Here is a 21,323-nt window from a genome sequence, read left to right as displayed (position 1 = left end):
CTTCTGCTCTTCTGACTTGTAAAGACAGTGTTCAAGAAACATCCTGGAACCAGAGAATAGGGCCTTCAGCAGACACTGAACCTGCTTGCATGTTGATCTTGGGGTTTCAAGCATTTAGAACTATGAAGAAATAAATTTCTTTTGAAAATTACACAGTCTCAGGTGGTTTGTTATAGCAGAACTAACCAAGTAAGATTACACTATACTACCCCTCACAATAGGGATAAGAAAGAAATTGAAATAAAAATGGAGAAGAAAATGATGTTATGATGGATGAGCTCAGGCATTAGAAATTCTATGTAGCATTTCCAGTACTGCATTACCTTTCTCCTTAAAATAATTTTTCATGAATTGCTTGTAATGTTTGTGTCCTCAAATAAAAAGTTTTTCTGTGTGTGTTCTTCAATTTACAAGACTGATTGATCATACAGATTGAATCGCTTAGTGTACTGTGATCATAAAAGTGAACAGATTCATTGATTAATTGTCCAAATTATTTCTTTGCATGCTTTCTATAGAGATAAATGAAAGAATTTTATTTCAATTTTCAATAATTTACAATTTTGTTTTTGTCATAAATCTGTTTTTTTGTCTAATTGGAAAGTTTCTGTCATTTTTTCTACATGAGTTGTATGATGCAGAAGTATCAGTTTTCAAACTATTTTAGCAATAAAATTGGTTTTTTTAATATTAGTTGTTCAAAACATTACAAAGCTCTTGACATATCATATTTCATACATTTCATTCAAGTGGATTATGAACTCCCATTTTTACCCCATGTACATATTGCAGATTCATGTCAGTTACACATCCACTTTTTTACATACTGCCATACTAGTGTCTGTTGTATTCTGCTGTCTTTCCTGTCCTCTAATATCCCCCTCCCCTTCTCCCCTCCCATCTTCTCTCTCTAACCCATCTACTGTAATTCATTTTTCCTCTCTTTTTTTTAGCAATAAAATTGTGAGTTGGCAGAGTTTTACTATGATGCCATGTGAGTTGGCAGAGTTTGAAAGAGTGAAGGCAAAAAGAGGAGAATTTCTATAGTAACAAGGCTAGCAATAAAGGAATCACAGTGTCATTGACTACAAACCATATGGCTACTTTACTCCAAACCACAACTAAATTTTAATCAGTGAAATTCTCCTTTAAGAGAAATCCTCAAAATTGTTGTCTTTCAGGTGGAATAAAGTCCAAAAGAAAAAGGAAAGTTAATGGTCTTAATAAATTTCATTATCTTACCTGATTTGAAAGTTTACAGAAGTAGATCTCAAGGCTGTGAACTGAAGGTCCAGGCAATTGAGTGTCTCCAATGCTTAAGCTTTGCATTTTTCATGGTAAGGGAAGACATCAATCTCCCATTCCACTGGCCCAAGTAAATATATGACTGTGGCTAACAGGATGGAATTAAATACACTTTCTACCTTGTGAAATAGCATATTTATTACAGTATAATCACCTACTAATATATATTTGTTTTAAAAAATAAAAATTAAAGTAAAAAAGAAAAGCTACCATGGCTTGTTTTGCTTGTCCAAGTGTTCAGGTTATGATTTTTGTGAGCATTAAGCATGTTTAAGAAATATAGCAGAGTTGTTATCTTGGTACTCTGTCTATAATGACTAAAATGTTTAAATAATATGAAGGTAGGGACTACACAGTTAACTCTAGAACCAGGAATCACTGTTCTGAGTTAAGTCTACAGGGACCACCTCAGAAATGGAAATTCATTGTCCTAAGATAAAAAAGTCACCAGGAATTATTTTCTATGTTGGAAACAGATATAAGTTTAAGTGTTTGAAGAAGTTTGAATACATTTACTATTATTTATTTTTTTGTTTTAATTAACTGTCTAGTATAAGATTATATAAATATTATATTTTTATGAGTATCATAGGTGATATTTATTGAATCAAAACAATGTTTTGGAGCCTGCACTAGAAGATTTCTACTTCTTATATCATTACATCCTCATGGTATCCTCATAATAATTACTAAAATCTATTCAATTAATGAGCAATCCGAGGCACAGTGATGGGAGGCAACCTGCTCAAGGTAGTCTTCATAAAAAGTAGTGGAGAAAATTTTCAGATAAGAATCTGCTGATTTATGCAGGCTTGCTACATCACTTATTAGACATGACTTCAGCACTTTTTAATATAAATGCAATTTGGTTTTTCTTTCTGTGAAAAAGAATAACAGTGACTTGACATCATGAAACAGTTTTTAAATTAAATATTATTTGCCAATTGCAGCCCTAAGAAATTAATATTCATATCTTGATACCTGGTATAAATTGAAAACTGAAAATGTTCACTGGATTTTCCAATAGTTTTCTTTTTCTACAAAATTAACAACAATTCATTCATTACACAATTAGAAGGAAGAAGGGGAATAGCTAGGATGGTGGAGGGAGACCCTTATCATTATACAAAATACATGTATGATGATGTAAATTTGTTGTCAGCATACCTTATATACAAACAGAGATATGATAAATGGTGGTATAAAGATATATTAAGAATTGAATGCAAAAAATAAGAGAGCTCATGTGTATTGAAATAATTTGGTGTAAACATACTTTATATACAGACTTACAAAAATTATGCTGTGAATAGATAATAATGAATGTAATGCACTCCATTATTGTCATGTATATAAGAAAGAAAAAAAAACAAATTGAAAGTAATCCTTCAATTGTGAAATGTAATCAATAAAAATCATTAGCAGATAACAAAAAAAAATCTCATGGTGATTACATCATCTTTCCTTTTTGGGGATATTGTTTGCTGCCTATGGCAAAATACAAGTATAGATTTTGAGATTTGTGAAATAATTTATTCCAATATAATCCATTTCAAAAAATTAGAAAATTAAGTGATTTACATGATATATGTGCATTTCAAGTAAGTTTTTATCATGAGGTTGTATAATTTTCATATTTTTGTTATATGAATTTCACATACTTTAAAAGTACACATGCTTCATTTAATATAAGCATTATAAAATGTGAAAATTTTTAAAAATGTTTATCTGTTAAGGAATTAGTTAACTCTTTATAATTTCTCATTTTATTTGATTCTGCAAGTTATCTCTGACATATACTTTCAATTTTCTAAGAGAAAATTGTTTTCACTTTATAACTTTTAAATGTTTAATGAGAATTTTAAAATTTAATACTCTATATTAATAATGATGATCTAACCTTTGAAAAATTGTTTATAAATTGGTCTTTCTTTTACAAAAGGTTTTATATTTGAATCATTAATATGCTCATTTGAGAGTAATTTATTCAGGAAGGCTTTTAGATGTTAACTTCATTTCTATGTAACTACAAATATTTTGTTAAGTAGGGATATTTGTAATTATCTCTCCCAAGTAGTGCACATATATTTTTCAAGTGATATAAAAGGAAGCTTAACTTCAAAGTGAAATACACAAACTTGAGAGTTACCATTACCTAGTTATCTGATCTTGTCCATGTGTCTTTAACTCATTAAGTCTCAGTTCAATCATTTTAATATGATGGGTACTAACACAGTCCTAGATGGTATAGACCATTACATACCTACATTATAATTTAGCCATTACTGTACATGAAGTCCATCATTAATGAAAACAATATGATTTCTAATGTTAAATCCACAGAGCCACATATGACTCTAGGATTTAACATTATAACAATCAGTATAGACCTTATAATGAGACAAATAATTAGCCCTGTGAAATTAAAGACAGAAAACTTAAAAAGGCTCTCATCATTTATACAATGATGAAAGACAGATACTTTACTGCCATTAAGGAGAAGAAATGATATTCTTTTCAAAGAAAGCTGCTAAAACAATGGAATATATGCATAACAAGAAAGTCATGGTATCATTTCCTGGTAAGACATAATAAATCATTCATTGGTAAAAAAAAATAATTTTAATATAAAAGAAAAATATAAGATATGCAAAAACTTTTACAAGAAAGGGATTTATACAATTTATATAGTGGTGGGTGACTGTAATACCAGCTACTTGGTAAGAAAAGTAAGAAGAATTGCAAGATAAAGTTCATCTTCAGGGCTGGGGCTGTAACTCAGTTGGTAGAGCACTTGTCTAGCATGTGTAAGGCACTGGGTTTGATCCTCAGCACCACATAAAAATAAATAAATAAAATAAAGTTATTGTGTCTTTCTACAACTAAAAATATTTTTAAATGCTTAAGCATTATAGTGAGATACTTAAAATAAACTCTAGAAAGGACGCAATTGTAGCTGAGTAGTATGGCAAGCCTTTCTTTAATCATCCAAAATAAAATAATAATAATAATAATAATAATAACAATAATAAATACATGAATATGGTTGTTTGTTTTCAAGTTATATAATGTTTCCATAACAAAACAGGGAAATATTAAATTGTAACTTATAGTTATGATATGATACCATTAAATGGTACCAACTGAAGTAACAAATTAGGAAAAACTAACTGCCTCACATATGACAAAATGTATGCCTCACATATGAAAAAAGAGAGAAGGAAACTAGGGCAAGAGAATCCCAAGTTTAAATCTAGCCTTAGCAATTCATTCAGGCCATAAGCAAATTAGAGACATTGCCTTAAAATTTAAAAATAAATAAAATAAAAAGAGGAGGGGATGTTACACAGTAGTTACGCATCCCTGATTTTAAAACTGGGTACCAAAAAAGTAAATAATAATTAAAAGAATGTCAAAAACTGAGACTCCAAGGAAGAGAACATAAAAGCTATATATACATAGTAGAATATTCCTATAATACTAGCAGCTTGGGATACTCAGGAAGAAGAATTGTGAGTTCAAATACAGTCTCAGAAATTTAGTGAATACCTAAGCAATTAAGTGAGACTGTGAGTCAAATGAAAATATTTAAAGAGATCTAGGATATTTTTCAGTGTTTAAGTGCCTCAGGATTGAATTCCCAGAACCAAAAAAAAAAAAGAAACAGATTTCAATATACATCTTTCAAAAGGAAACATAAGTGTTAAATAATCATAAGATATCTCAATAGCGTTAGAAATTAGGAAATGACAAATAAAATAATAACTGTGAGACAAAATTAAATAGTATGAGTAAACACATGAAACAAATTTTCATGAACTAAAGATGAAGTAAAAATTGTTATTTCTTCGAAGAAACTGGCTATTGAAAATACATGCTTATTCCCCAACAGAAGAATATGCTTATAAAAATTACTGCACATCTTAACCATGATGACATATAAAGATATGACAGTATTGGTCCAAACAGATAAAACTCAAAACATGAAGAAAAGGCAATGTACATTGAGAAAGATATAAGAATAAAGTGAGGAAAATGATTTCCAGAACCCATTTTATCATAATATATCCAGTTTGACAAATATGTAAATCGTCAAATAGTTTTATGTAGAAGTCACATATATATAATATTTTGCATGCATGCATATTTAAAAATATTTAGAGTTTGAGAAAATAAATATATACATATAAAAGACTTGATTATACTCACTATTGTGTACATGATAAAACTTATCATTACCAAGATGTAAAATTCCCCCTAAATCTCAAGCATCACCTCATTAAAATGTTAGCATATTTTACTTTTATGGAAGAAGTGACCAGAGAAAAATTCTAAAATTTATCTGGAATGTTATATGTTATACATAAAATTAGCACTCAAATTCTGAATTAAAAGAACTTATTTTTCAATAATAAAAACCAAAGAATCATAATATAAAACAATATCCATAAATGAATGTATATGTCTGTAAAACTCAATGTTTATTTAATAAAAATTGAAAAGCCAACATAAATCTAAACACCTTAAGAAACTCACCACATGTGAAAGAATGACATGGCCAAACCTAAAGGAAAATCAACTACAGGGCAGAATTTACTGGTATAGTTTTTGTATACAATATGCAAGGCACTGGGTTCAAATTTCAGCACAATAATAAAAGGCATATTTTAAGTGAGGGCAATATTGGGAATATAAAAGAATAGGAGATACTGACTCTCTCGCCATCCATGGATACATTGAATGAAATATTGTTTCAAGTTCCTCTGAGGCAAAGTAAAAAAATGAGTTGAAAGATTTATATAAATTGAACAGCAGGGAAAATACCTGCCACTTGATGATTTTAAAAAGCTAGGGTAAACTTGGGCCTCAGTTCAGCCTTAGGCATTGTACTATGTAATTGGAACAGAATTACCAACAGCCAGTGTCACCCTGAAAAGAGAAAGTTTGGGACCATATATATAACACAATACCTCTAAATAGTTTTTGTGCTTACAGCTTAATTTTGCTTGTGCTGAAGAAGGATCTTGACATTTATAAGTGCTAAGAACACAGAAAAAGTGATAGTTATCTACATCCATGCACGGGCATCCATGTGCTTAAACCCTGAGATCAGGAGAAAGAAGTTAATCACAAAATATTTGGTTTATGCATTTGTGTGTGTTCAACACACAAAGAGCTCCAATCTCCAGCTTTCCCTTCTAAAAATTCCATGACTGCCAATTTTTCCAAGGAGAAAAACGATTTCTTCACTGACCATCTAATCTTTTAACATGTTCCACTCAATGGACAAAAAAAATATTTTCCTCATATATAACAAAACACTCTGAAAAAAAAATATATAAGGCTTAGGCAGGAGGACCACAAATAGAAAGACATTTCAAGCCCTCAAAGTTCTGGGAGTAAAGCTTACTGATCATATGCAAATATCTACTAGATCAAAACCTGAGGCCTTCTATTGGTTTGTAAGCATGTCTATGGGCTGCTAAAACCCAACCAGTAGTTCAGAGAAGAGGTTAGAAAGCACACATATCTGTTAATTCCCAGAAAAGATTTTCTACACACTCTCTCTGTGGCCACTTGACAGATTGGACTCTACAATCTTCTAACATGAATTTGATGCACTAGCCAAACAGTGGACACTTGTATACTGAACACCACTATTAGAGTAGCTTATGCCACCAGGCATGGTTGCACATGCCTGTAATCCAAACAGTTTGGGAAGTTGAGGCAGGAGAACCTGCAGTTCAAAGCCAGCCTCAAGAAAAGTGAGGCACTAAGCAACTCAGTGAGACCCTGTCTCTAAATAAAATACAAATTAGGGCTGGGAATGTGGCTCAGTGGTTTAGTGCATCTGAGTTCAATCCCCAGTGCCTACACTAAAAAGGAGAACAGTTTTGTCAATAATTTAAAAATAAAAATGAGTCAAGAAACTGTGGATATAGAAAAAAAGAAATCCTTGTACACTGTTTGTAAAAATGTAAATTTAGAAAACTCATTTGGGAAAATCATGTAGACTCGTTGAACTATTTAAAACAAAGCTAACACATAACATGATTACATTAATTCTGGGTAGAATTTCAAGAAGTTAGAAAAGGAAGTCAAAGAAATGACTGCATGTCCATTATCACATAGCAGTATTTTCAGTAGTCAAAAAAAAAATGATAGACTTAAGTGAAGGGTGTTTCAAGAGATTTCTTTCAGCTCCAGGGCATCCAATTACTCACCAGATAATCTGAACACCATATTTCACACTACTTACTTTTGTCAGAAGAGGACACAGAGACACAAATAGGCTATACACTCCAAAACTATGTGGACATGATAGCTATGGATACATCAGAAACCCCTGACTAAGGAGAAAGTATGAGAGTTACATGAGTGAAAAGAGGACATATCATCTTGTAAAGTCCACAAGAGGAAATCACAACTCAAAGACAATCAAGTAAGGTATCTGTTTCTATGAAAGACAAAGAGAGGAAAAGAATAAGTATTTCATTACAAAGTGTCAGTGACACTTTTTTTTTCTGTCATATTAAACAAAAACTGGAGGATAAAAATTCCATAACACTGCCACCTAGTGCTTGGGTTGTGGCTCAGAGTTAGAACACTCACCTAGCATGTTTGAGGAACTGGGTTTGATCCTCAGCACAACATAAAAAATGAAATAAAAATATTGTGTCCACTTATATCTAAAAAAAATTAAAAAACAACAATGTCAACTAGTGTTGGAAAAAATAGTTACAAAATAATTTGTTCATCTGAAATATGTGAAACAACTTATTATGTTGTGGAATAATAAATTTGGCATTGGGAAAATGAACAGGAAAATGAAATTATAGGATTATATTTTGAAACCTTTAAAAAATAAAACTGAAGAAAAAAGTCCAGCATTCTGAATTTGAGGTCCTTCTTCTCAGATATATAGAAAGCTCAGGATGAAAAAGCAACTTAGTCACCTGTATACCAGCAACACTTTTATGAAGAGAAAAGAAAATCACATCTGAATTCAGAATACTCTCATGATAATATGGCATTAAGTAATACACAATCTGAGGAGATGCCAGGCTTCCAGAACAAAGCTGTCCATGTAGGCTTCAGGCCATGCCTGAAGACACCATGATTAGATAGGACAGAATGTTCAGGATTCAGCTGTTGATGTATTCCCCACAGGATTTGACATAGAAGACTTAGGAATAATCTTCTCCATAGAAATGTTCATTTTTTTTTATATTCTGGAGACTATGCTGGGAAGTTCCCATCTACCAAAATCACTTTCAGGCATAGCAATTGCTGTGTAAAACTTCTTCCAAATGGTCTTCCTTTCCAGTGTACAGATACAGTCTCAAAACTCTACACAGTCACTATTTTCTGTCTTTCAGTGTGCTTTGCACTTCCCCTAAATATTTTTTTTATTATTTGTGTGGCAGCAGAACCTGGGTTTTCCAGGCTTTGAGGAGGATGCCTAGAAATGGATCTCAAAGAATTGAAAGCTTCAGAAATAAAAACTTGATCAGATAGTGTAAGCCATGCTTTTCATATGCGTCATATAATGAATTGAAACATTCTCACCCAAAAGTGCCTGATTGGAATGTCCCTGCCATCTGAGTCTGAATCCACTGAACAGATTCAAAGTGGCAATAGATTGCATCAACTTCAGCAATCAATGAGGCCATCCATAATGAGTCAAGATAGGTGCATTTACTTTACTTTTCTTATTAGGTGATTAGAAATGAGTACAGGCAAGGTTGCCCTTTCTGTGCTTATTCAACCTTTAAACTCCATAAATTACAGTTTAAACCATAAATTTCCACCTCTATAGTGTCATGCTAAGGTACATACTCAATTATCCACACCTTCTGTGGCATACATAAGGTCATACTATATTGTACCCATTTGTTTTATAGAACCTTTCATATTATAATAATTTATAAGTATCACTTTCTCACTAATTTGTCAGAAATGCAAGACAATGTCAAATGTATATTTGCATCTTTTATGTTCAGCCTATTTTCTTGCTTATATGACATGCTTTTTTGTGTGCATTGAATACATAAATTTACTTTTTTTACAGATGTTGATGAATCTTTATCTTGTTCATTTATTTATAAGTGGTGCTGAGAATTTAACCCAGTGACTCACATATGCTAGGTTATTTTTTATCATTGAAATAATAAAGACATTTGAAACTAATACTTTGATTGACATCATATTGCCCCTCTAAAATACTCCCCTGCTATTTTTAAATTTCAAAATCTATTCTGAATACTTTTCATATCAGACTCTTGCTCTGCAAAATCTTGGGTTTCCCAGCCAATTCCAATTTTTCATTATCAGCCAGTTCATTTACCTCCTCTTTCTATGCTGTCTTCAGTATCCTTGGTCCCTCAGCTGCTCTGCTAGAACATATTAAGTTCCCATCCCTCATGACATGATGCTTCCAAACCTATTCCAAATGCAGTTTACTATTTGTGATGCTAAACTAATGAGAAGAAATTTTAATTCCTTCATAATTACATTCATTATATAAACACATTCTTTGATATATACACATTTTTGAGTTAGTTGTTTTTTGAAACTTTAAAAGCCTGTAAAATTGTATTTTATAATCTGTAAAATGAAATTCGTTTTGACATAATATTTCACTCCTGATTGTAATCTTATTCTATAACTTTATATCCCTTTATGTAAATTACATCATTTTCAGTGCTGATGTGGACATTCATATTCAATGTCTTTGATTTCACATAATTAAAGGAACTTTTCTTTGTTTGCTATCATATTTTTCCTGTAATGAAACAGGCTTATTTTATATATCTCTTTCAAGTTTGGCATTACTCAATTTCAGGTAATTCATATAAGTCACAATTATGAAAATTAAAATTTAAATATCCAGCAGAAATAATGTGGTATTCAAAATAAGAATTAAATTATTTAATTATAAAGAGTTTAAGGTTAAAGTATTTCATAATGTTCTATTTTGTGTTTAGTGATGAGCATGCAAGTATATTGTTATTCATTAAACTATTTTGTATATGCCTTTTTAATAATACATGTCTCTAAATACATTTATCTAGAAACACCACCTAAATTTTGTACAAATGCTTAACAGCTTATGAAAAAAAAATATTTCAAAATGCATAAGATACAAGTTGATCTTAAGAATATTAAAATAATGCACAACTCAAAATTATAGCCATTCTTGTATGAATAGGATTATGACAAATTAATAGCATTAAGATTATCAAGCTATAAAGTCTTATATTGCAGTATTATTCAAATGTAGATAAATATAAAACATTAATTTGTGTAAAATATGCAAGCATTTCTAACTAGAACCAATAAATGTCTTGAACTAATTGCCTCGTTTTAAATCATTATACAATCATGTATGAATATATGCAAAATTTGAATTTTTTAATTACCTTTTAATGGAAAGAGTAGCTATAGCATCTTCATATTTTTATTTATTTATTTATGTTTTTGTTCTTCAATCCGTTTATGTCTAAAGGAGGGCAGAATTCATTTGAAAAAAATTCTACCTCAGGGAAGGCAGTTTCAACCTTATAAGAATTTCAGAAAAGGTTAATGTGGTACTGTGTGGTTTATTAAACCAAAACCCCCAATATTCTACTTCTTAATTAAAGGAATGTTCTAAATAGGACATTTATTTTATCTTCTCTTCAGCAATACCCAATGGGCCTGATTTGTCAGCCTAATGGTTAGATAATAGATTTCTATAATCCTGCTCTCTGTGTGCCTTCATGGTCAAGGAAAATTTATTTTTCTTCTGAAACCAGTGTCCTTACTTTGAAACAAAATGTTTGTATATCCTCACTAACTCACATAGAAGTAGAACATTAATTTAGAGGGCAGTTGGACATTCATAAATGCATCTATTAAAAACTAGCTGGAAACTTCTTGAAGGCACAGTTGTGTGATTCATCTCTGGCACTTCATTACAACTTCCTTGTCAATAGATGTAACTATTAAAATATTTATTTTAACTCAACCAATTGATGATAGAGCTAACTGGTTTACTCCAGCATACAAATACACACACACACACACACCGTCTTATTTTAAACTTTTAACTTTTAGGTTGCATACACAAGATGATTTGCCTTGGTTTATTCCTGTCGTAATGCTATTATAGTTTGGATCTGGAATATCCCCCAAAGTCTCATGTATCAAAATCTTGGTCCTCAGTGCAGAAATGTTCAGAGATGAGACATTTGGGAAGTGATTGGATAACAAGAGTCTAACTTCATCATCTCCATTGATGGTATCATAACTGAATGTATTGTTGGGAGGTGGTGGAAACTGTGGGGGATGGAAACTAGTTGAGAGACCAGATCTTTGGAATTGTGCCCTGCCCCAGGATCTCCTTTCATCCTTTATGTTGATTTTCCCAGGTATTTTGTCACAGTGATAAAAAGCTGACTAATAAATATGCCATAATCATTTTTAGAGGTGGTCTTATTTAAAGAGTGTAATAAGAAGAATAATAAGCCCCAAAATGTCTAATTCCTCGACATATTTTCCATGCATACATTATCTTACATGGAAAGGGAATTTTGCAGATATAATTCAGAATATGGATCTTGAGATGTAAAGAGTATCCTAGATTAACTTGGACTGAGTCTAGTTACATGAGTCCTTAAAAGCAGGGAATTGTTCCTATGAAGGTCAGAGGGATATGACAAGATGGAAAGGGGGAAACATTTCAAGCACAGTATGGTCAACTTCTGTTTGCTGGTTTCAAGATGGAGGACAAGGACCAAGTTAAAGAATGTATATAGCTGGGAACAACCTTCTGCTCACAGCCACAAAGGACTAAATCCTACCAATAATGCAAGTGAGCAAGGAAATGAATCCTTCCTTAGAACCTCTAAACAGGAAAACACACCCTTAGAGCAAGTTGGATTTTAGCCTGGTGAAATTTTACAAAATCACAAAACTGTGAAGTAATAAATTCATTTCAGATGTCAAATTGGTGGTAATTTATTATAGCAGCAGGAGAAAACTAATACAGATATTTTAATATGGTGACTCCAGTTGGGAAGCTACATCAGGGCCAATGAACAGGAAACCTGTAGAGGGGAAGCCAAAATCATAAAGTCCCTTCAATTTAAGAGTCAGAAAAGTGCAGAGTGTACAGAATGGCAGCCTCTCCATCCTCTTTAGCATTTTTCTTGATTCCCTTAAGGTCTTGGAGAATGGGAGCATGTGTTATACACAGCAAGATATTAGGAGGGCTAGTTTATGTCATTAGAGACTGAAAATTTACTTTCATCTCTTCAGAAGAACTGGCTTAAAAATGCATACAGAAATGACAATGTTGGTATTTTTTAGAGAATCATAATACAGTTGAATGAATATGAGTTATATGAAAGAAGAAAGCACTTAAGTGTTTAAAAATGAAGCTGATTCAGCTGCTTCAGATTTCCACTGATTGAGCGCAGACTTCTGCAATTGCCTCTGCAGCTGTTTCAGGCTTCAGTGCTACTCTTTTAACTTGACATTCTGGAAATTAGTTACTTTAGTTTTAAACAGCTGACTTACTGTTAATCAATAAAATACATCTCTTTAAGAATAATTTCTCTCCTCAGAAAAAGAAAGTACATCAGTAACATAAACATACAAGCTGCAAGCTGAGTGTCAAAGTCTTTGCTGCTGTTAAACCTCCAAGGTCCTGAAGAAGGGCTCTTCCTTGCCTGACAGATGGGTCACAAGGAAGAATCCATGTGGAGACAGGTTCAATTATGACTTTGATGGAGAAGAGGAATACTTTGGGGACAATGTAAAAATGGCCAGAAATCGAGAAAGCCATCTCCCAAACATCAGAGTTCTCCAGAGTGGTCCCCAGACCACAGTATCTAGTAGGAATCATTATAACAGAAAATTATTGAATCTCCTCCAGGCTTGATCAAAAATTCTGGGGGTGGAACTCCAAACTCTACACTGTTACAAAAATCCACAGGTGATCCAGATGTCTGCTAATGTTTGAGAAATAGTGACCTAACACAACCTCTCTGGTCACTTTCTAAATTTTCTTATTAGCTTCTCTAAAGTTTTTTTAATTCTTAGATGCCTCCAGAAATTAAACAGAGGCTGTTCTTACTAGGTTACTACCCCTCAACCTAATTTATTTTAGGGTACTGTGTATGAATGAGTTCTCACTATATCCAATAAGGTTCTTAATATGTCAAGTGCCCAATAAATGGAAAATAATTAAAATTGATGATACAGTAAGAACTTGTTTAATGAGTGGGAGTTCAAAGAAGAAGAAAAAGAATTCAATCTATTTGGTTTCAAATTTATTTTGTTTGCTGTCTACTTTTGAGCAAATTCATTTGCTTGCTACCAGCAAAATATTGTCATGAAATATATTTTGAAAACATGGATTCTTATTCCTTTTCCCTGCATTTTTACATAGTTATATCCAACACTTATTTATTTTCCTAAGAGATCCTTTCTCACTTTTGTCTATCGTGGTCACGATATGTGGCAAATTTTATGTACTGATCCAGTCCATTGTGCAATACAAGCATATCTGTTTCTACTGATGGTGCTGTAAGCACCTCACAGATTCCAGCTTCGGAACAAGAGACCCTGGTTTGACCAAAGCCATTGCTTTTGAAGTTGTTAAAGTCTGTTGATGAACAAAAAGACACTTACACCATGAAAGAGAACCATCAGATGCCAGCACATTAGTGAGTGAGAACAGGTGTCACCTTGAAGGTGGGAGTGTATCAGGAGGGCCTTATGCTAGAACTACAGGGAGAGAAGACTTCATCTTCCTGTTTGGTTTCTAGACCAACTACCTCATCTAAAAGGAGAGCAATTTGTGAGACAGAAGAAAATTTATATGAATTATCTGGTGAATGACAAAAGCACCACAAATCTGATAGTATTTTCCTTTCCTTTGATGAAAGCATGGCTCTGTGTGTAGATAGGGAAATATGTTGTGAAGGAATCAGTAGAAGTGAATCAGTAGTGATTCCATCAAATATGAATATTGAAGATGGTGTGAGTGAACATTCCAGTGATTGGTTGGATCAGGATTCAGTTTCAGATCAATTTAGTGTAGAATTTGAAGTTGAATCTCTTGATTCAGAGGATTATAGCCTTAGTGAAGAAGGACAAGAACTCTCAGATGAAGATGATGTGGTGAATTGAGTTACTGTGTATCAGGCAGGGGAAAGTGATACAGATTCATTTGAAGAAGATCCTGAAATTTCCTTAGCTGACTATTGGAAGTGTACTTCATGCAATGAAATGAATCCTCCCTTTCCACCACAATGCAATAGATGTTGGACCCTTCATGAGAACTGGCTTCCTGAATATAAAGGGGGAATTTCTGTGACATCCAAACTAGAAAGCTCAACACAGGCAGAAGAAGGCTTGGATATGCTGGAGAAAAAACAAAAAAACTACAGCAAATGATTCCAAAGAATCATGTATTGAGGAAAATGATAAGACCACACAAGCTTCCCAGTCACAAGAAAGTGAGAACTATTCTCAACTATCAACTTCAAATAGCATTAGTTATCACAGTCAAGAAGATGTCAAAGAGTATGAGAAGGAAGAAACACAAGACAAAGAAAAAGGTGTGAAAACTGATTTTCTCCTTAATGTCATTGATCCATGTGTGATTTACCAAGGTTGACCTAAAAATGTTTATGGTAAATCAGGATATCTTATGTCATGCTTCACATGTGCAAAGAAGCTAAAGAAAAGGAATAAGTCCTGTCCAGTATGCAGACAACCAATTCAAATGATTGTGTTAACTTATTTCAACTAGCTGCCATGTCATAAAAATAGGATTATATATTTCTAGTTATAACCCTAAATATTTTGACCCTATGGATTTTATTTTTACTGACATTTATAAGGGAAAGAAACTCAAACTTTCTTCCTCTAGATTTCTTTGTAATATAATTTACCTACCTTGGCAGGAAAAGTAGGTAATACGTATTCCCTTCTAGGAAAGATTCCCTTCTGTTTATATTTTATATATGGGTTTTAATAAAATTTACATTGAATATATAGCTCATTTTTTACCCTCACCCCTAATTTTAAATAATTTCAACTCTCTTAAGTGAGAAGTACCTAATTTTCTTTTTCTTTAACATAAGGCATTTAAGTGTTACTTAGCACTTTTCATGTAAGGAGAAAAATATGTATAAGAAATATAATATTTATGTTTTAGATACTCTGTGTTGGATGTGGTGATCCACACCTCTAATTACAGTAACTGAGACTGAAGCAGGAGGATTGAAAGTTCAAGGCCAGCCTCACCAACTTAGAAAGATTCTGTTTCAAAATTAAAAATAAAAAGGCTGCGGATGTAGCTCAGTGTTTAAGTACCTGTGTTCAGTCCCTGGCACCAAAAAATAATTTTAGATACTCTAAAAGTTTCTGATCTTTTTCATAAGTTCTTTCATAAGTTGAGAGTTATATTTTGTGCTATGTAAATAAAAATGAATTTATTCTACAGCCTCTGTTATATGTAGTAAGGGGTATGTAGAAATGAGGTCAGTAAAATGTGGAATTGTCCTGAGAAAATTGTATTGTTTTCTATAAACTGAAAAGTGATTCTAAGACAATTTGAAATAAGTTTTTGGTCTAGGTTATATGGTTCTTAATAGTTTCCTAAGTTTCAGAATTTGGTTTAAGTCTTGTTTTAGAAACCAGTGAATTCAGGAGTTTGATAAACAACTGTTTATTAAAACTAACTGGAAAGGTTGTAAAAAATAACTTTTGGAATCTATTTTATATATTTTAACTTAGTTATTCGTGAATAGCTCTGTTAACTTCTTTGGGTATCAGGAGATCTGGTCTTCACCAAAGGCTTTAGAAAGACTAAATATCTACTCTGCTCTTTGTCTCTGCCTCCTAACAGAGAATATTTAGCTTGTGTTCTTTCCCAGGGGCAAAAAGGGGGCAGATACACTCTTAAGGTTCATCAATATTTGCAATGCAGACTGAGTTAGAAAGAAAATAATAAATGGAGCTGTTTGCACCTCTGTTTTCCATTAAAGCTCTCTTCTTCCACCAAAACAAAACATCTTCTTGCAGGGAAGCACCATAAAAAAACAAGGCCTCAATTTGAAGTCAGAAGTAGATTCATATCCCAATTCTACCATCACCAAGCTATGTGATCTCAGGAAAGCACCTAATCTCACAGTTGTAAAAGTGATATAATACTTTACCTCTGGAGGTTTATAAAAAGTTTGAATAAAATAAAATACATTATGCTCTGGAAAATGTGTATAATTGAATGTATTTACCATCTCTTCTAATAGTAAGAAGTTAGTGGATTCCAAAAGGTGATATAGTCATAAAAACTAATAGTCTGAGGAAGACAGGATTTTTTTTTAAATAATACATATTTTATTCAATTAAAGGGTTCTCAATAGGGAAATTTTACAGTGGCTCACACAGGTGATGCCAGCAGCTAGGGAGGAGGATGCAGGAGGATCTCAAGGTCAAGTCTAATCTTACCAAATTGGCAAGACCCTCAGAAACTCAGCAAGAACTTGTTGTTTTTGTCATTGTTGTTCTTTTTAGTTATACATGATGATAGAGTATAATTTGACTTATTTATTTATTTTTTAATTTTTTAAATTTTTTTTATTGGTTGTTCAAAACATTACAAAGCTCATGATATATCATCTTTCATACATTTGACTCAATTGGGTTATGAATTCTCATTTTTACCCCAAATATAAATTGCAGAATCACATTGGTTACACACTCATATTTTTACATAATGGCATATTAGTGACTGTTGTATTCCGCTACCTTTCCTATCCCCTACTATCCCCCCACCCCTCCCCTCCAATCTTCCCTCTCTACCTCATCTGCTGTTGTTCAATTCTCTCCCTCCCCCCCCCTTTCTCCTCACAACCTCTTATATGTAATTTTGTGTAACATTGAGGGTCTCCTACCATTTCCATATGCTTTCCCTTCTCTCTCCCTTTCTCTCCCCCCACTAGTCTTTGTTTAATGTTAAGACAGGATTTTTTTAAAGAAACAATGGACCTGGATTAGTTCCAAACCAAATTGTTTCTGTTGTAGAGAAGGTGATGTTTATAAACTTGAGAAGCTGTGACATGTGAACAGGGTGACTGCATAAAATTGAAATGAGCTATATGTGGGAATAGTGTGCTGGAATTTGAAACACAACAGTGAAGGTGTGAAATTATTTGTTCTTTAATATATTGATAGTGGCCATTTGTATTCTCTCATTCTCTCTCTTCCTTCTATGGACCCTAGGCCCCCCATGCTGAAGATCTCCACAATCTCAAGGCATGTTTGTCCAGAATGAACCATGACATCCTGTCAATGAGGACTCTAAGATAGAGTGAAAGAGAAGGCCCATGTCTACCACCAGGAAGTGTGCCATGTCCTCGGAGAGGAAATCTGTTAATGCCATCTGTCAGTCAACAGGAACAGGCTATGCTCTGTAACAGCAACCCCTGTCTCTCCAGGCCTTGAAACTGCCCAAGCCACTTCAGCTTTCTGCATTACTACTAACTGCCATTAAGGCCACTTGTGGACCCAGGCTGATAGACAGAAGCCCACATTTCAAGGTGACCACACGTGAAGGAAAGAAAGAACTTGAATGTCTCCCCTCTGGCAGCCCAGAGGTGATAATGCCCTCAACTACCCTCATAAGAATGGTTGTGGAAGCCACTTACTTTCAGGGAGGATACAATATATGATCCAGTGAGCCCCAGAGGGAGGAGAACCAGGGGAATGTGGTCCCCTTTCCCAGAGACCAGAGACAGCAGAGTACAGCAGAGAACAGCTCAGTGACTCAGAGGAAACCATGGGAAGAAGAGAGGGATGTGGGCTGTCCTCTTGACTGATGATGTGGCCTGAGGTTGCGACAAGGGCAGTTCCTCTTTCTGGGCTTCCTAATAGGATTCTGGGATTTTGTCTATTCAGATGCTTCAGTTAATTCCAGTTTTGGGATCTGTTATGGAGAACAGGACTCAGTCTCTGCCTCCCTGAGTCTGCATGGGGCAGGAGTATGCTCATGGCTTCCATCCCAATGTGCTGAGGGCCACGATTCTCTCCAGTCATGCTTCAAAATGGCCCTGAAATAATCACAAAGTGACACTGAAATTACTGTAAACATTGTGAGATTGTATCATAACATTCTGTAACTGGGCCCTCCATACTCAAGGCTATCTCAAAGCACAGAAGAAAGAGGAGAAACATGTTGTGACATCCAGGAGCCCAAAATGAGCATAGGTAAGAGTAAACACCACCATGTAGAAAGCCAAGGGTGGCTTGACATTGGCCCAAATCTTTCAGATGTAACTTATAGGTGGTTAGGAGGAGCACAATCATGCAAATGAGGGCTAACAGCCCCTGGGTGACCTTTCCCTGGCCTGGGAAGCTCCTGTGTCAGCAAAAATCAAACGAAGATGGATGGCTGACTCCTTTGGCCCTATATCATTAAACAACAGCATGATCATAGAGAAAGATAAGCAGAGTGGCCACATGTAGGAGTTGGGCTTCAGGTGTGTGACTTGTGGAGAACTGGAGAAAAGCATCCATGACAGCTGGCATCTCTGAAATCCTTCCATGCAGGAAAGGATCAAGGTGAGTCACAGCCCAGCGCTGCCCTTGCAGGCTGAGGAGGGAGTGGGGACAGGACCCAACTTCACAGTGGTCGCAGAGGGCACCAATCTTTACATTCCAGTCAATATTATTCTAAGGTTTAGTCCTGGCCTTGTCATTCTCCCAAAGACAGTCACTGCATGTTGTAATGTCCACCTCTGTGAATTTATCTGCTCTGCTTTGAAATAAAACAACCTTTTCCCATTAGCTAAACAGTAGTAGCCAATACTAAGGGGTCTAAGGGATCAGAGTCTCAACCAAGTCAAGAACCTTGCCACAATAGTCAGCACCCAGTGCCTACAGACACAAAATTAGGCTGCTACTTGCCAAAGGCAGGAGGTCAGGAAAGCCAAGTATACAAAGAGCCTTTGGGCTGGAGTTCTCCCTTTCTTCATTATAAAGTTGTTGGGTCTCCCTTTAAGAATGCATGCATCTTAGGGAAGTTAATTGAACTCTCAGCAAAAAAAAAAAAAATAGAACTTTTCATAAACAAAATTGCTTTCAGCTTTGCACATAAACTCCCACAAAGCTCATCTCTGGGTCTTTCTGATGGCTCCACACTCCAGATGCACCTGGGGTCACTACTCAGACCATGGCTCTGTTCCCAGGGAGTGCTGTACTGAAGGTATCATCCAATCTTGGGCAACATGAGAGTGCGCTCATCACTGTCACACAGCTTTAGAAACAAGATCTCAAAATAGCCTGAGCTCAGTAATGTGGGCTGCATAGACAGAGGTGCCTAGGAACAGGAAGCCCAGGATACTTCACCACCCTCTCCTCAGCTGCATAAAAAATAGGTACCTAGGAACACAAAGCCTAGGGTCCTGCACCACTCATCCTCGGGTGCTTCTCCATGGGCTGCTCTGTGTTCTTTAAACCTCCTCATCATATCCTATGTGGTTGCTGACATCCTCATCTCACTAAAGGGCATATGAGTCTCAGGTGATTCAATGTTTTCATCAGGTCCTACAGGTAGAGGCTTCTAGAGCAGAGATCTGGATCCAGGCAAGTTTGTCTTTGCTCTCTGAAATCATCTGTGCCATGAGGACTGCACACCTGATAAGGAAGACCTCGCTCCTGTTCTGACACCTGGCCAAAGCACAGGCACAGGATTGCATGTGCTCGCACACCAGAAATCCTTCCTGGGACGGTCACCTGCCAGGCCTCCTCAGGCCACCAATAAATGACAGGCCACTGAAGAAATGAAGCCATGGCCCTGGGTCTTGAAAGCCACGTTTGCTAGTTGCATTTTGTTATTCAATTTGCTTATAAAGGTACCAGGAGTGATTCCAAGTCTACCCTTCCCTGTTTTACACCCTTCAAAACCCCTGAGTTAAGCAAAACAATGAGAAACGTATAGGATCTGGATAAAAACCTAGAGCCACGTATTATGGGAAATGGCTTACATAGAAGAAGGAATAGAAGCACATGCACTGGGAACACAGTCCTCCCAGGTGTCTCACTGGAAGTAGAAGGAACCCCTTGCTCACCTTCCCAGGTGTCTTCACCCCATGCAGCTCATGGGCAACAGCACACAGGAGCGATTCCAACTTCCCACAACCCAAAGCTGAGAAAGCCTCATTTTCTATCTGAACTCAACCAATGCACTGTAGATTGTTGTTCAAATTTAGGTCACCTAGCCTGACTTCCTCACAAAGAGGAATGGAAAATCTTGGGTAATAATGGAGTCACCCAACTGTGCTCACTCCTGCTCAAATTCCTTTACACTAATTATGCACCTGGGTAATGCACACATAAAAAGGGAACTCCTTTGCACTTGAACAAATTAGTAAAATTCTGGATGCTTTGCAGTGATACCTAATTCTCCTTTTAAAGAATCTTAAATATAGGACTGAAAGTTGGGACTGGGGTGGTGGCTCAGCGGTTGAGTGGTCACCTAGCATGTGCAAGGCCCTGAGTTCCAACCTCAGCACCACATAAATAAAAGTTTTGTGTCCAACTATGACTAGAAAATAAAAATAAATTTTAAAAAATGTAAAAAAGAAAGTAAAGCAACAAGCATTGTATTGTACTACAGTTTAAAGAGATGCCCTTCAGCAGCAGTTGACATTCAGGTATTACAAACTCACTGAGCTCCACCTTCTGGGGCTTGTGCTATTTGCCAGCCTGAGTGTACTGACCATCCTAAGGAGGACAGGCATGGCCACAGGGAGCAGGTGGCCTGCTCTGCCTCAGTCTCTCCTTTGGGATTTTGTGGTCATTACCTTCCAACTCTTCCCAGCCCCCCACTCTGCTGTGTCTTCCACATGGGATCATGTCTCCCTGAACCAGAAGTAGAACTGAACCATTTACAGAAGTTCATCAGCTGCAGGAGAGCAACACTCAGCGTGGTTACCACGGGGCTGGTACAGCTGGGGATT

At 35.1% G+C, this 21,323-nt stretch overlaps 1 pseudogene; it reads left to right on the top strand.

Annotated features, from left to right (window-relative positions):
- LOC143387462 (E3 ubiquitin-protein ligase Mdm2-like) overlaps positions 1–15,109 on the top strand; it is a 34,998-nt pseudogene extending 19,889 nt beyond the window's left edge.
- The last annotated feature ends 6,214 nt before the right edge of the window (positions 15,110–21,323 follow it).

Source organism: Callospermophilus lateralis, unplaced genomic scaffold, assembly GCF_048772815.1.
Source record: "Callospermophilus lateralis isolate mCalLat2 unplaced genomic scaffold, mCalLat2.hap1 Scaffold_137, whole genome shotgun sequence".
Lineage (NCBI taxonomy): Eukaryota > Metazoa > Chordata > Mammalia > Rodentia > Sciuridae > Callospermophilus > Callospermophilus lateralis.
This window is presented reverse-complemented; position numbering and strand designations above follow the sequence as displayed.